The following is a 13353-nucleotide window of genomic DNA, read 5'->3' as shown; positions in this document are numbered from 1 at the left end:
TAGAGAGTTAGGAACTTGCCCTGCACTGAGCATGAAATTTGGCAAAGTGGGAACATTGTGCCTAATTGGTAGAAGAACCATTTGCCACCAGTTTTTATGAGTGCATCTTGCTGAGGGGTATGAGCTGGTTGATGTCTCTTCCTTCATCAAGCCATGATGAGGAGGTGCCAATGTTGGACTGGGGTGGACTAATTTAAAAATCACCCAACACCAGGTTATAGTCCAACAGGTTCATTTGGAAGCACTAGCTTTCAGAGTGCTGCTCCTTCATAAGGTAGCTGATGAAGGAGTAGCGCTCCAAAAACTAGTACTTCCAAATATACTTGTTGGGCTATAACCTGGTGATGTGGAATGTTTAACTTCATCAAGCCAGAGAAACAATCATGATTCAATGAGGAGTGTAGGAGAGCATGCCCTCAGCAGCACCAGATATCCATAAAAATGAGGTGTTAACATGGTGGAGCTACAGCACAGAGCTGCTTTCATGCCAAGGAAGTTCTGTTGAAAGGTCATCATTCGGAAATGTTAACTTTGTCTCTTCCCACAAATTTTGCCAGACCTGCTGATTATATCCGGCATTTTCAGTTCTTGTTTCAGATTTCCAGCAGCTGCAGTATTTTGTTTTTGTTTTATTCACTGTTTCTTACTTGTTATGCACTGCAGCTGTGACTAAATCAAGAATGTGACAAAATCTCTGACCTATAAACAACTGTCAGTGTAAAAACTGGAAGCGTAATTATAAATAGACAGTTATAATTGAGCACTATTAATAAGGCTATAATTCAGAGAATTTGCAATTAAGTGCAAAGAGTGATTTTAAACTTTTAATGAATTTGATGTGAAATTGAACACATTAATTTAGAACAGTCATATGAAGAATTATGAGAAAAGTTCAAGCATTGAATAAGAGGTAGATTTTAATATTCATATGAGCTATATTACTTTGCTATGCTTCCTGTAAAGTTTAGAGTTTTGCTATGCTTTGTCAGAGTTTTGTTGCATGAGGTACTACCCATACATATATACGTATATATAAGGTAGAATGGGTACCTGAATGACAATAATGTTGATGGCTCTTCACCCACTCCTGTACCACTCCCCAACAACAACAATCACCTCAATAGATTTTTTTCACCCTTGTGAGAATTCCTTGAGTGGGAAAGGAGAATTTAAGAGATCATTCCACATTCAAGCATCCAGAACAGAAAACAATTGTAGGGATACACAACTCATGCAATTGAAGATTTATTCTTCCTGGGATTTAATGATCTTCAATTTACTGGGCCAACGAAAAACATCTTAAAGTAAACCATGTCGCTTTACATAACTCCAATGTGTTACTGCTGCAAGAGTCGGAAACTACTCCATCCACAAACTTCAACTGCTCCAGAATTCCATCAATCCACTTTAACAGATAGTACTTCTGAATTCAACAACTTCAGGATAGAGATAATGATCACTATATCCAGCACTACAATGAAGGAAGTTAGCAGAGATTAAAAAAAAACTGGGCTTCCAAAATGTAGTTACTTCTTCAATCTAAATCTTGTATGATGTTATACAAATGAATGACAGCGGAGTATTTACTGTAAAGACAGTGTCTTTTTATGTTTGTGTTTTTTAAAATCATGAACCGAAATGAGAAATCTGTTTTAAAACTGGTGTTTTGCAAGGATTGCTGAACAATTTGAAAAGCAAGGATCATACTTAGTGCAAGAATCATGTAAGTATCTGTCTGAACAAGCAGTAACTGAAGGACTTCAGCAAGGCCTTTGACAAGGTTCCACATGGTAGATTGGTTCGTAAAGTTAGATCTCATGGTATCCAGGAACACTTAGCCAATTGGATATAAAATTAGCTTGACAGTAGGTGGTGGTAGAGAGCTATTCAGACTGGAGGCCTGTAACCAGCGGTGTTCCACAAGGATTGATGCGAGATTCACTATTGTTTGTCATTTACGAGGTATAGTTAGTAAGTTTGTGAAGGACGCAAAATGGGTGGCATAGTGGACAATGAAGAAACTTATCTTAGAGTACAATGGGATCTTACTGGGCCAACGGACTGAGATGTGGCAGATGGAGCTTAATTTAAATAAATGTGAGGTGTTGCATTTTGGTAAGGCAAACCAGGGAAGGACATATACAGTTAATTGTAGGGCCCTGGAATCAATTGTTGAACAGAGAGACCTGGAGATTCAACTACATAGTTCCTTGAAAGTGGCATCACAGGTAGGCAGAGTGGTGAAGAAGGCATGCAGCATATTTGCCTTCATTAGTCAGAGCATTGAGTATTCGACTTGGAACATCATTTCTGAGTTGTAACGGATTTTGGTGAGATCATTTTTCAGGTACTGTGTACAGTTCTGGTCACCCTGCTATAGGAAAGATCTTATTAAACTGGAAATGGTGCAGAAAAGATTTACAAGGATGTTACCAGAACTGGAGGATTTGAGTTATAAGGACAGACTGAATAGACTGGGACTTTTTTCCCTGCAGTGTAAGAAATTGAAGGGTGACCTTATTGAGGATTATAAAATCATGAGGGGCATAGATAAAGTGCATAGCACAGGTCTTTGCCCCAGGGTAGGAGAATTCAAGCTGGAGGGCATAATTTTAAGGTGAGAGGGAAAGATTTTAAAGGGGCCTGAGGGCCAATATTTTCACACAGAGGGTGGTGACTATATGGACCGAACTACCAGAGGACGTAGTAGATGCAGGGTACAGTTGCAACATTTAAAAACATTTGGACAAGTATGTCTATAGGAAAGGTTTAGAGGGTTTTGGGCCAAATGCAGGTAAAAGAGACCAGTTTAGGAAATCTGGTCAACATAAGCATGTTGGACTGAATGGTCTGTTTCTGTGCGGTGTGACTCTATGGCTGTAATTCTGAGTTGCAGTTGGACTAGAATTGAGGCAATGTGCACAGATGCAGCTTTAATTGCCAACAAGAAGTTGATTGGACTATGGACTAGTGACCAGTTATCGATGACAAAAGCTTTTAGTTGCCAAAAGTTGTGCGATTAGTTCTCAAGTAACTGAATAGCTTGGAGTTGGGAACAAGATACAGAGAAGTGATCAGATCTCAAACAACTCAGAAACCACTTTAACCATGAAGTAAATTAACTTATCCACCTTTTGGAAGTTGCTCTAAGCAGTGCTTTTAATTGGTAACTCAGACACCCCTTAAAAGTGAACCCTATAAGCCATCTTGTGTTTTCTTTGCAAACCAGTGGAAGCATTCAAAAGAACCAATTCAACAGATCTTGTAAAGATAGACTGCTGAGCTGCTTTTCTAGTTGCCCTCCATCCTTATATATTTTCCCTGTCTGTCCGTGTGTGCGTGTGTGTAAGGAGGAGTTTATCAGTGTTTTATGTGTTTTACTTAGTAAGGTTATATGTCAACAGTTTATAACTGTATATTTGCAGTGAGTGTCCTATTACTTGTAATTAATAGTGATCCTGGTTAGTCCAGTAAGTGCTTTCTATCAACCTCTATCTGAAAATTAGTTAAACTGGAAATTTTGCATGCTTTTTATTTTTGTGACAACTGCAGGAATGTGAAAACTTGATCTACAGTAAGTATCCCAGAGAATCATAATACTGCAAAATTACTAACCAATAGCCTACGTGCCAAATTAAAGCATATTGTAATTGCTAAAGGAAATATCTTAGGATGGAAGATCATGGACTGACTGATCATGGGTCTAGCCTGTATACTGTACTGGATAAGCACTTACCTGAAAAAATGGCTTTCTTGCCATCCTCTTAGCTGTTGGGCTTCCCGAACACGGGAACACCAAACCTACAGCTATTAAATTATGTCAAGAAGCATGCACTAAACTGACTTCAGATGGCATGGAGCAGAGTTGAACCTGGATGTAGGTTTGCTCGCAGAGCTGGAAGGATCATTTTCAGACATTTTGTCACCATACCAGGTAACATCTTCAATGGGGCTCCAGACAAAGCACTGCTGGTATTTCCTGCTTTCTTTTTACATGTTTGGCTTTTCTTGGGTAGGTGATGTCATTTGTTGTGGTGACATAATTTCCTATGGTGATGTCATTTCCTGTTCATTTTCTCAGGGGGTGGTAAATGGGGTCCAAGTCAATGTGTTTGTTGATAGATCTCCGGTTGGAATGCCATGCATCTAGGAATTCTTGTGCATGTCTCTGTTTGGCTTGTCCTAGGATGGATGTGTTGTTCCAGAGAGCTGAACCTCCCTATGGTTCCTTACTTCATCTTCCTGTTGGGCTCCAGATACAGAGGCACTGATGCTGCAGCACCAACACCAGCTGCAGCCTTATGTGTACAAGTCACTTATGCCTCTGACATCTAAGTCTGTAATAACACACTATAGCAAATGCACCAAAACACCCCCAAGAAAGTTTGTGAGAAGATTTGTAGCTCGGGTGCTCGTTGCTGTGGTTCTGTTCGCCGAGCTGGAAGTTTTTGTTGCAAATGTTTCGTCCCCGTGTCTAGGTGACATCCTCAGTGCTTGGGAGCCTCCTGTGAAGCGCTTCTGTGGTGTTCCCTCCGGCATTTATAGAGGCCTGTCCTTGCCGCTTCCAGTTGTCAGTTTCAGCTGTCCGCTGTAGTAGCCGTTTTTGGCGAATACCTTGTATAGGTGTTCCTCTTCCTCTTTTTGCAGTTCTGGTGTGCTGCAGTGTGTTGTGGCCCTTTTGAATAGGAATGGGAGAGGAAGAAAAGGACAACCAACTCCCATTCCTAGACGTGAGGGTACAGAGAACACCAAACGGAGAATTCACCACTAAGGTATACAGGAAAGCCACACACACAGACCAAGTCCTGAACTATGAAAGCAACCACCCCAATACACACAAACGAAGTTGCATCAAGACACTGTTCAAAAAGGCCACAACACACTGCAGCACACCTGAACTGCAAAAAGAGGAAGAGGAACACCTACACAAGGTATTCGCCAAAAACGGATATCCTCGCAATTTCATCAACAGATGCCTAAGGGAAAGACAACGGAACGAGGACATGCCGCAACCCAAAGGACTAGCCACACTACCATACATCAGGAGCATTTCCGAACTGACAGCCAGACTACTGCGACCACTAGGACTTATAACAGCACACAAACCAACAGCCACACTCAGACAACAACTCACCAGAACGAAGGACCCGATACCCAGCATGAGCAAAACTAATGTAGTGTACAAAATCCCATGCAAGGACTGCACAAAACAGTATATAGGACAAACAGGAAGACAGCTAACGATCCGCATCCACGCACATCAACTAGCCACGAAACGACACGACCAGCTATCCCTAGTAGCCACACACGCAGACGACCAGCAACATGAATTTGACTGGGACAACACTACCATTATAGGGCAAGCCAAACAAAGAACAGCCAGGGAATTCCTAGAAGCATGGCACTCATCCACAAACTCCATCAACAAACACATCGACCTGGACCCAATATACCGGCCACTACAGCGGACAGCTGAAACTGACAACCGGAAGCGGCAAGGACAGGCCTCTATAAATGCCGGAGGAAACACCACAGAAGCGCTTCACATGAGGCTCCCAAGCACTGAGGATGTCACCTAGACAGGGGACGAAACATTTGCAACAAAAACTTCCAGCTCAGCGAACAGAACCACAGCAACCCCCAAGAAACTCAGAAGTACTTCCAGACAATTTCCAAAAGGAAACATTCCAAAAGTTTAATTTCCTCAGAGAGTTCCTAGCCCTTTAAATGATATTGTTCCAGGCCCTGTCTTGATGTTTCTTGCTTCTTAGTAGGTGGCAACAGGGACATTGCTCGGACCTGTGTCGCCAAAATCAAGAACCTTGCCTTATCGACTAATTGGGCGATGTGATACCAGAACGATGCCAATTCAGTGTGTTGCACATTCCCACATCAACGAAAGAAAACAACTTAATGCTGTGGGAGTTTTGACACACACCTGAAAGGGCAGCTGAGGCTTTGGTTCAGTACTTCATGCAAAACACAACAGTCCCTCATGATACTTTGCTCAAGCATCAGTCTGCATTTTGTGCAAATGTCTCTGTTGTGTGACTTTGAGAGCACATCTTTCTAGCCCAATGGCCAAGAGTGATACAAAGTGAACCACAGCTAGAATTTTTTGTATCTTTGAATTGTCGCTGGAAAAGGTCATGCTTGCAGAATGACCACTTGAAAAGATTTTGCTTTCTTTTGTGACAAGGTTGACCAAGGTTTCTTTGCTCATTAAAAGCTGCTCAAAACCCAGTCCATATTGCACAGGGATTCCACTGCCCTGTCATTGAGAAATGAGAAAGCCTCTACAGAGATTCAGGGCTGTATAAATAATTTAGCTCCCAGGGACCATGCAAGTTACAAAGAATGCAATTCTGCTAATATTATGTACTTTGAATAACAAAACATGCCAGGAAGTATCAAATGTATTGCTTCATGATTAAATGTAATGTATCGCTCAGATTTACAAAATAATTTCATATTGAAAATGTTGTCATGCCTGAAAAAAATTGACGTACTGATCTATCTTAGGACTGTGCAGTATTTTTCCTGTCTAGATTGTAGATTATAGTACCAGCATTGCAAAAAAAAATTGAGATATGAGAATATAACAGATTAGCTAATACTAATGCAGTCTGCCCACAAAAAATGATTGAACTAGCCTGTTTCCTATTCCCTTACAGTTAATAATAGCCATTGCACTGAATCCACTTCAGAAAGTATAGGTAGCTCTAATACCACCAAAGTGTCCTGACTCACTGAGGTGCTGTTTTCCAATTGGTGCTAAATGGTGATAAAATCAACAAAAACAAAATGAAATGCTGAAATTCAGATACAGTAAGCCTATCCTAATATCAATGGTTCCGTTTTTCTTTTAGAACAAACATTTTTACATAGGGTACCACTTGCAGCCTTGGTAATTGCCAAATTTATTGGAACTAACCATTATTAGCAAGATCTTCAGCAGCTATATCATGTGTGACAGGTTCTATATAGGACATTAACAGCTGCAGTCATTAAATTGTTACATGAAACTTAGGAAACATGATGTTTCATTCTGATATAATGCATCTTTTTAGGGGGGTGGGGAGAGGGGCACCATATTGTACATTCCCTTAATTCCTTTCCTTTCCTTCACATTGGCATCCTGTGCCAAATGGAGTGATTCATGGCAATGAAATGTTTGAAGGTTCTCACATCCCAGGACTGTTGTGTGTACTTTTAAATCTTGTAAGTGGAGGCTCTCAAAGTGATCATATATTCTGTGCTGTGCTTTTCATGGCACAGAGGAGGAGGGTGAATTAACATCCTCGTATTAATGATAGTTCCAACCCAAAAGTTAAAACAATAATTATGGGTGGGAGTCAACTGAGCATACAATTATGACAGTAAATTGGTAACCAAAGCCACAATATGTTGATTCTTGTTGTTGATTGTATATTGTAGCAACAGGTATTTATTGAAGCCTAAAGTTTCACTTAATAATTTATTTTGTATGTCTAAAAATAATATTCAGCTGTCAACTATTTCAACTACAGCTCTCATTTCTTGTTACAATGCAGCACTGTCTCACCGATATGACAAAACTGGAGGAATTTCCTTATAATTTTCATCATAGACAAAATAATGGCTGATATTCCCTATCTTTCCACCTCAGATGCAGAGCAGATTCTTCTCTTTATGATCCTAAAGACTTCAACAGAACTCGTGCCAGTTAAGGCCTGGTGCCTGTCACTCTGCATTTGATTGAAGATGATAAACTGGAGGTTAATTATTATCTTCTCTAGTTTAAGAAATTGCTGTGGGAGAAATTAATTCACATAATGACACATCTCACAGAGCTGTGATATGAACAAATCTCATCCCCTTTGTTTCTTTAATTCATTTTTTATTGGCCCTGGATGTCATTGGTAAGGCCAACAAATTGTCCTGAAGGAGATAAGTAAGATACCTTCTTGAACTATTGTAATTTGTGGTAAACATGTGGTGAACAGGGTAGTCGGGACAAAGTTCTAGGATTTTTACTCAATGATTGTGAAAGGATGAAGGCATTAACCCAAGTGGACTGCCTTGTCCTGAATTGTGTTGAAATGATTAAATGTTGTTGGGGCTGCATTATCTGGCTAAGTGCCTTGTAGAAGGTGAAAGATTTTGAGGAGAAGCAAGGTCAGTTACTCACCACAGAATTCTCAGCCTCTGACCTATTCTCATAGCCATTATATTTAAATGCCTGGTTCAGTTCACTTTCTGGTCGATGATGCTCCCCAGAATGCTGATGATGGAGGCTTTGGTGATTGCAACACTTTTGAATGCCAGAGAGAGATGGTTCGTGAAATAACTCCACAAAGGCTGGTATCCCATCACCAGTCACCCTTTATTTATATGTGAAAAGTCCTTGACATTTATCCAGCTTCTTCAGAGCCAGCTCTCAGAGTGAACAGAACACCATACACTCCTGTCCCTGGGCTCCCTGATTGGAACAGATCAACAGCCCCAATCAGGGAACTCATATTCTATTAAGTCCACCTGACTGACCTTGTTACAATCATTACAGTTAGATTGTTTCTTGTGGGAAATGGTCATTGCCTGCCTGAGTGGTGCAAACTTTACTTGCCGCTTATCACCCCAAAGCTAAATACTATCCAGGTCCTTTGCATATTGACACAGATTGCTTTATTATCTGAGAAGTGATGAATGGTACTGAAAACTGTGTAAACATCAGCAAACATTCCTACTTCTCACTGTCCAATGGAAGTAAAATCTTTGAGGAGAAAGTGAGGTCTGCAGATGTTGGAGATCAGAGCTGAAAATGTGTTGCTGGAAAAGCGCAGCAGGTCAGGCAGCATCCAGGGAACAGGAGAATCGACGTTTCGGGCATAAGCCCTTCTTCCTGAAGAAGGGCTTATGCCCGAAACGTCGATTCTCCTGTTCCCTGGATGCGGCCTGACCTGCTGCGCTTTTCCAGCAACACATTTTCAGCAATGGAAGTAAAACCATTGATGAAGCAGCTGAATATAGTGGGGCCTAGTATACACCTTTGAGGCATTCCTGCAGTGGTTTCCTGTGTCTGAGGTGATGACCTCAACAATCACTATGTTCTTCTTTTGGACTAAGTACAAACCCAGGAAGTAAGGAACATTTTCTCAATCCCCGTTGACTTTAATTTTGCGAGGATTCCACACCATGTTTAAATGCTGCCTTCAAATCAAGGGTAATCACTCTTTGAAATGTAGTTTGTTTGTCTATACCTGACAAAGATTATACCTAGGTCTGGAGCTATGTGTTCCATGACAGAATTCAAATTGGGGCAACCGTGAGTAGCTAATTTGAGCCTTAGGAAGACTTCACCCTGTCATACTGTGGTGAATTGGTTCAGGCTGAGAGGTAAATAAGACCCCTCACAAACCTTGGAAACGCTAAAGCAAACTGACATGACACAGAATTTCCCCGGGCAGAAGTCAATGCCCAAACAATTAGAGAAAAAAGGAAGACTTTGAAAGGCAGTCTGCTGTGACAGAGACTAGTGCTTTCAAATGTTACTCCTACAATGTTCCCAAAGGAGAAATTCTGCCCTGCATTTTGCAACATTCAAAACTACAATAGAAAAATGAATGCTTCAAATCTGTAAGTCAAAATATGTAAAAATATGGTCCAAATATTAAGCATCAGTTCATATGTTTACATTGATAAATAACAGGATCGTGAGAAGCCAGTGAATAGCTATGACCATAGGTAGAATTACCTTCACATGTGTACTACACATGACTTTTCTTCATGGATAAGTAAAGAGTAATCACTTTGGATCATCACTGGTTTGACAGGAAATCGATAGACCAAAATATGTTATTGGGATTCGCTAATCTTGTACTTATCTCGAAATAGAACTTGTTATAAAAGTGTTGGATAGCACACAATAATTTAGAACCTTTGATAAACCATTCAGTGTCAACATACTGCACAGTGCACTCATCTTTTATATGGAATACATTTTCAGTTCATTGCAAATCTTTTCAATTATCATAATTGCATTTAACCAATCTAGAGTAGCTTGGTGAATAAAGGTGACATTAATTGGAATATATTCTGCTTTCCTGACTTTATCTGTGAATTAAATGATCCTGCTTTCTGAATGTAATGAATCTGCTGCAGTAACTTATTATAATCCTTTTTGATGAGCAGAGTTGAACACCTGCCCTATGAATCATCCTCATTTGCATAAATCAAACACTGACTTTCCCGTGGGTGGTGTGGAAGAGAAGGAAGGCATTTGTATTAAAATAATTTCAATTGGAACTCCAAGTGAACAGTTTCATCATATACTCAGGAAATTTTCTGTCGTTCTGGATATATTTTCTTTCAGAAAATAGTATTCATAAGACTTCAGCCGAAATAGTAGACTTGTCAACTAGGAACAGAAGCGGACCATTTAGTCTCTTAAACCTCTTCTGGTATTCAATTATATATGGCTGATCTATATTTGAACTCTGTCTATTTGCCTCAAGTTTTTAATCCCTAATACACTGAATGAACACAACAATATCAACCAGTTTAAAATTTTTAATTGTCTGAACTTCAGAAATTTGTTTCCATAGATTTTCAGACTTCAAGGCCCTATGTGTGTATTAATGGTCACTGATACCACCTATCAACAGACCAGCTTTAAAGATAAGGTTAAGCTCTTGGCTTCTGGCTTACTCGACCAGAGGCAATTGTACCTCTGATAAAAACTTCAAGTTGATAACTTCCTGGTCATCTATACTGAAATGAACATAAACTTAGTCTACAAAACTTGTCCTCATAACTTAACTTGACCAGACTGGTTGAGTCCTAAAGGACATAGCTGCTACACCGGATCTGCAGCAGGTAGCGAAGGGATCAACAAGAAGTCTGATGCTATTCAGACACCAATAACATTCAACACCACATGGAGGCTGGTTGAGGAAAATAACGGAGCTCACAATCTTTCATTGACATTTTTATATAATCTGAATACTATTTGAGCTGATGTTGAAAAAAAGAAAATGAATATTGAATTGGAGTCATAGAGTTATAGAGTTGTATAGCATGGAAACAGAACCTTCGGTCCAACCAGTCCATGCGGAACATAGTCCCAAACTAGTTCCATCTGCCTGCTCCTGAGCCATTTCCCTCCAAATCTTTCCTACTCATGTAATTATTCAAATGTTGTAATTATACTCAGATCGCATGGATTGGTTGGAGTGGTAGTTAGAGGCAGTAAGGAATTTACAGGAGCTGGAGGTGTGATGGATGGCAGTTTTGGGAGGGAGAAAAGCTGTAGATACAGTCAGGTAGATAGGTTAACTCCAGAAAAGGTAGGAGGGGTAGGCAGGTAGTGGAGGAGTCTCCTGTGGTTATCCCCATCTCAAACAAGTATGCTGTTTTGGAAAATGTAGGTAGTGATGGACTTTCAAGGGAATGTAGCACGAATAGCCAAGTTTCTGGTACTGAGAATGACTCTAATGTAATGAGGGGTATGTCAGGCTCCAAGTGACTGATTGTGATAGGGGATTCTCTAGTCAGAGGCACAGACAGAGGTTTCCGCTGCCAAGAGCAAAAAATCAGAATACTGTGTTGCCTCCCTGGTGTCGGGATCAAGGGTATCTCAGAGGGGGTACAGAATGTTCTCAAAGGGGAGAGGGACCAGCAGGAGGTCGTTGTACACATTGGAAATAACAACATAGGAAGGGAAAAGAATGAGATTCTGAAGGGAGAATATAGGAAGTTAAGCAGGAATTTAAATTGAGGCTTTTGAGGGTAGTAATAACTGGACTACTCTCGGTGCTACGTGCTAATGAGGGTAGGAATTGATGGATAGAGCAGATGAATGCATGGCTGAGGAGCTAGTACAGGGGAGAAGGGTTCATATTTTTGGATCATTGGAATCTCTTCTGGGGTAGAAGTGACTTGAACAAGAAGGACAGATTGTACCCAAATTGGAAGGGGACTAATATACTGGAAGGGAGATTTGCTAGAGCTGCTTGGGATAATTTAAACTAGTAAGGTGGGGGAGTGTGACCCAGGGAAATGGTGAGAAAGGAGACTGGTACATTTGGGAAAAGAATTGAGTCAAACAGCTAGGGGAGGCAGGAACAAGGCAGAGAACAAAGTAGGATTGATAAATTAAGCTGCATTTATTTCAATACAAGGGGTCTAACAGGGAAGGCAGATGAACTCAGGGCATGGTAAAGAACATAGGACTGGGATATCACAGCAATTACAGAAATGTGACTCAGGAATGGACGGAACTGGCAACTTAATATTCCAGCATACAAATACTATAGGAAGGATAGAGTGGGGTGGGGGGCAAGAGAGGAGGGGATTGGGTTTTATGGCTGTAATTAAAGATGATATTCCTGGGAATACATCCAGGGAAGTTATTTGGGTGGAATTGAGAAATAAGAAAGGAATGATCACCTAATGGGATTGTATTACAGACCCTGCAATAGTCAGCAAGGAATTGAGAAATAAATTTGTAATGAGGTCTCAGTTATCTGTAAGAATAATAGGATAGTTAGGGGAGGAGGTTTTAACTTTCCAAACAAAGACTGGGATTGTCATAGTGTTAAGGGTTTAGATGGAGAGGAATTTGTTAAATGTGTACAAGAAACTTTTTTAATTCATTAATTGGAAAATGTAGTTAGTGATGGACTTTCAAGAGCAGGGCAGGTGACTGGAGTGTCAGTGGGGGAGGACTTTGGAGCCGGCAACCATAATTCTGTTTGTTTTAAAATAGTAAATGAAAAGGATAGATCAGATCTAAAAGTTGAAGTTCAAAATTGGACGAAGGCCAATTTGACAGTATTAGGCAAGAAATTTCAAAAGTTGATTGGGGGCAGATATTCACAGGTAAAGGGATGGAGGAGAGAATGGAAAACCTTCAAAATTGAGATCATGAGAGTCCAAGGACGGTATATTCCTGTTCGTGTTAAAGGAAAAGCTGGTAGGTATATGAGATGCTGGATGACTAGAGGAATGGATGTTTTGAACTTGATGGAGTTTTTTGAAGAAAAAACTGAGGATTGATGAGGGCAGAGCAGTGGATGTGATCTATATAGACTTAAGTAAAGCATTCAACAAGGTAGACTGGTTAGCAAGGTTCAATCTCATGGAATACTGGGAGAACTAGCCATTTGGATACAGAACTGGTTTGAAGGTAGAAGACAGAGGGTGGTGGTGGAATGTTGCTTTTCAGACTGGAGGCCTGTGACCAGTAGTGTGCCACAAGGATTGGTGCTGGGTCCACTGCTTTTCTTCATATAGATAAATGATTTGGATGTGAACATAGGAGGTATAGTTAGTAAATTTGCAGATGACACTAAAATTGGAGGTGTAGTGAAGAGA

Source organism: Chiloscyllium plagiosum, unplaced genomic scaffold (genome assembly GCF_037043375.1).
Source record: "Chiloscyllium plagiosum isolate Xiang-an unplaced genomic scaffold, Cpla_swu_hap1 HiC_scaffold_22, whole genome shotgun sequence".
Lineage (NCBI taxonomy): Eukaryota > Metazoa > Chordata > Chondrichthyes > Orectolobiformes > Hemiscylliidae > Chiloscyllium > Chiloscyllium plagiosum.
Note: the sequence above shows the minus strand (reverse complement) of the source record.